Source organism: Mandrillus leucophaeus, unplaced genomic scaffold, assembly GCF_000951045.1.
Source record: "Mandrillus leucophaeus isolate KB7577 unplaced genomic scaffold, Mleu.le_1.0 Scaffold1297, whole genome shotgun sequence".
NCBI classification, from domain to species: Eukaryota; Metazoa; Chordata; class Mammalia; order Primates; family Cercopithecidae; genus Mandrillus; species Mandrillus leucophaeus.
In genome coordinates this window covers 471859-476247 of record NW_012101251.1, presented here as the reverse complement: position 1 = coordinate 476247, position 4389 = coordinate 471859, and the positions used below count along the sequence as shown (strand labels likewise).

At 39.8% G+C, this 4389-nt stretch overlaps 1 pseudogene; it reads right to left on the bottom strand.

Annotated features, from left to right (window-relative positions):
• Positions 1–2684: 2684 nt before the first annotated feature.
• Positions 2685–4389, bottom strand: part of LOC105533931 — a 9798-nt pseudogene continuing 8093 nt past the window's right edge.

The following is a 4389-nucleotide window of genomic DNA, read 5'->3' as shown; positions in this document are numbered from 1 at the left end:
TCTCTTTCTCTCTCTTTTCCTTCCTTCCTTCCTTCATTCCTTCCTTCCTTCCTTCCTTCCTTCCCTTCCTCCCTCCCTCTCTCCTTCTCTTTCTTTCTTTCTTTCTTTCTTTCTTTCTTTCTTTCTTTCTTTCTTTCTTTCTTTCTTTCTTTCTTTTTCTTTCTCTCTTTCTCTCTCTCTCTTTCTTGCTTCTTTCTTTCTTTCTTTCCTTTCTTTCTCCTTCCTTCTCTTCTCTTCTCTCTTCTCTTTTTCTTTTTTTCGAGATGGGGTTTTGCTTTGTTGCCCAGGCTGGAGTGCAGTGGCACGATCTCAGCTCACTGCAACCTCCACCTCTCGAGTTCAAGCGATTCTCCTGCCTCATTCTCCCAAGTAGCTGGGACTACAGGCACGTGCCACCATGCCTGGCTAATTTTTATATTTTTTGGTAGAATCAAGGTTTCACCATGTTGACCAGGCTGGTCTTGAACTCCTGGCCTCAAGTGATCCGCCTGCCTGCCTTGGCCTCCCAAAGTGCCCTTTTATCACTTTCAGTCTCATATTTTTTTAATTCTTTACATAATTTCTGTTTTCTTAGATATTTAAGTTTTCTTCCCATATGTGCTTTATTATACTTTCTTTCTGTATGTTGCCCATTAAACACTTTGCAGTTTGCTCTTCATTTCTGAGATATGCTTGTTCTTTTATTGTAAGCTGTCATTTATTTCTTCCTGTTTTATGTCTATTTGTATCCTGAGTTTTCACGCTTCTGGTTTGTATTAAACTTTAATATTTACAATTGCTTGATTATATTTAATTAATGTTGGGATGCTTTCCTTCATTTATTTTTTAGGGGAGTATTTTAATTAGTTACACTGTTTTATTTTCTTTGCATTTTTTTCTCTTTTCCACTCTTAGGTATATACCGAAGTTACAATGTCTTTACTACTCATTTTCTGTTTTATTCTTATGGAAACTTTGAAGATATGTCCATGAACCTTTTTTGTCCATGAGAAAATAAATATGTAGGATTTTCCTAGACCAGCAATAACAGGTGCTTCTACTGGAGTGAGGGAATGGAGTGGTGTTAGTGTTTATTTGATTTCTTAGTTCAGGGACACTGTTCTCTTGGTATAGGTAGATCTTGTGGGGTGGAGTTTGTCTCAAAGGCATCGTAGTTTGGGCTTGCCCCTTTATCTATGCCCTTCGGCTTATGAACACTTGTTCTGTTTGGAAGTCTTTCCCCACTCTATGTGGTGTCCAGCAATTGTCTACTATTTTGTCTACTAAATTGTCTACTATTTTCTTCCTTTCTTTTTTCTCCTGTATTTTTAGTAGGGACAGGGTTTTGCCATATTGGCCAGGATGGTCTTGAACTCCTGGCCTCAAGTGATCCGCCAGCCTCAGTCTCCTAAAGTGCTGGGATTACAGGCATGAGCCCAGCCTGTCTGCTGTTTTCTTATGAAGTATTTGCATGTTTGTGTGCTGGTATGAACTTGTATTCTGAACTTAGACTTAATATTTCCTCCCTTGCCCTCTTGATTCCCAATCCAACAGGAACTTGTGTTGGACAACAGTCCAATTCCTGACCCTGAATCCCTGCCAAGCTACCTGAGGTTTCAGTGGGAGGGCTGCACCCACCCTGCTGATTCCCTGTGGCCGGGAGAGAAATACCAGGCAGTGTGTCCCAGATGGAATGCCTTTATTAATACTGGGGGCCAGGCATGGTGGCTCACACCTGTAATCCCAGCACTCTGGGAGGCCAAGGCAGGTGGATCACCTGAGGTTAGGAGTTCAAGACCAGCCTGGCAAACATGGTGAAACTCTATCTCTACTGCAAATACAACAATTAGCCAGGCATGGTGGCATGTGCCTGTAATCCCAGCTACTCTGGTGGCTGAGGCAGAAGAATTGCTTGAACCGGGAGGCAGAGGTTGCAGTGGGCTGAGATTGCACCACTGCATTCTAGCCTGGGCGACAAAGTGAGACTGTGTCTCAAAACAAACAAACAAACAAACAAACAAAAAACCCCAAAAAACAAAAGACTGGGAATGTTGGTTTAAATCAGGTTATTGAGGTGACAAGGGGGGCAGTTGGAGCCGAGGTACAGTGCAAAAGTGAAGGGTAGTGGGAATCAGAAAACTGAAGGTAGTTTGGATGAATTTTCCACCTAAAATGATGACTGCTAACAAATGCATAGTACATTTAAGAAAGGATAGGCTCCTAGCTCTTGCCAGTTCTTTCTTCTTCTTCCTCACCACTCCTCTCATGACTGTCTTGCCTGGATGACCCTCCTTGATTTGGCCTTTCTCTGCTATGGAGTTTCTACTGCCTTAAGCCCACCTGTCCTTAGACTGTGGTCCTCAGATCCTGAGCTCCTCAGACCAGGCCAAACTCCAACCCTGAGGGGAGCAGCTTCTTTGTCCCCAGGTTCTAGGTCTGAGCTGATGTGGCCTCCACTATAAATAAAAAAAAGTTTATTGTGGTAAAATATATGTAACACAAAATTGATCATCTTAACCATTGTTAAGTGGCATTAAGTACATTAACTATATTCATATAATTGTGCAATCTCCCGAACTTTTCTTTCTCCTTTTTCACAATACAAAAATTTAATGAAAATTGATTAGTGAGTGTGTATAATCCACAGGGGGCTAAATGTTACCTGGGACTGCAGAAGAAACTTAGAATAGATGCTGGAGTAAATGTTATGTATTGTCATCATCTGATTCATCTTCCTTCAAAGATTCCTTGGCATGTTTCTCTACTTCTTCCCTTATACCTTTTGGAATAATTTCATGTCTTCCTTTAGTTAATTCACCAACCCTGCTGAGTTCTAATTTAAAAGATTTATTCTTAACTTCATCATGTACTATGTAAATATTTTTGCAACTTCTTAACAATAACATGGCAGGTCATTTCTTTTACAGGAAGCTTTTCTATTTTCTATCTTTGCAGCATGCCTGTCTTTGCCAAGGGCACAATCCCAATAACCGTATGAAATATCTTGCAGAATTGTGCCCTGCCATTCACTCTGTAAGAGCCTACTGTAAAACTATAGCCAAAAGCACTGCAGAATGTATATGCATGGCAACTGTGTCTACAAGATGTTTTTGTGGAATGTTATAGCCAAAGTTAGATCTAAAGTTGGAAGCTTCTTCTCTTGTTACCAAAGAAGGAGCATCTGTCAACAAACCTGCTACCACCATTCCAACATGCCAATCAATATTAAAAAGTCTTTTGTTGGAGCCTTCTTCATAAAGTTTAGGAAGACTCCCTTTTCTACCCCAAAGACACCACCATCTTTACCTCTGAGTCCAGTGGCTGTACTACTATTTTCCACAGCCTTCATAGCATATTCAACTAAAATCTCTTCCATCGGGAGATCATGTAGAGGCTGACAAGTCATACCTGGTGTCAGTTGAGCTCTTTGTTCTAAAACAAGAAGAACGCGTAGGGCTTCCAGGCCTCCAGAAACTTTTCATCTTATAAAACTGAAACTTTATACTAATTAAACAGTAATTCCCCATCCCTTCCTCCCGCTAGTCCCTGGCAACCACCATTCTACTTTCTGTATGAATTTGATGACTCAAGGTAGCTTGTATCAGTAGAATCACACAGTATCTGTTTTGTGTGTGTGTGTGTGTGTGTGTGACTGCCTTATTTCACTTAGCATAATATCCTCATCCATGTTGCAGTATGGGTCAGAGTTTTCTTCTTTTTTAAGGCCGAATAACATTTCATTGTACATATGTACCACATTTTGTTCATTCATCTGTTGATGGACATTTGGGTTCCTTCTACTTTTTGGCATTTGTGAATAAATGCCGCTATTAACATATCTTTTTGTGACTCTGCTTTTAACTGTTTTGGGTATATACTCAGAAGTGGAACTGCTAGACAATATAGTAATTCTATTTTTGGTGTTTTGAGAAATCACCATACTGTTTTCCATAGTGGCTGCACCATTTTACATTCCCACCAATGGGGCACAAGGGTTCCAATTTCTCCACATCCTCACCAGCACTTATTATTATTTCTCAATAGTAGCCATTCTAATGGGTATGCGGTGACATCTCATTATGGCTTTGATTATTTCCCTAATGATTAGTAATGTTGAGCATTTTTTCATATGCTTGTTGGCCATTTGTATATTTTCTTTGGAGAAATGACTGTTCAAATCTTTCATAAGAGTTCTTTATAGATGCTCAATAGTAACCCCTTATCAGATACGTGATGTGCAAGTATTTTCTCCCATTCTATAGTTTGCCTTTTCACTCTGTTGATTGTATCTTTTTTTAAAAAAAATTTTTTTTATTATTATAATACTTTAAGTTCTAGGGTACATGTGCATAACGTGCAGGTTTGTTACATATGTATACTTGTGCCATGTTGCTGTGCTGCACTCATCAA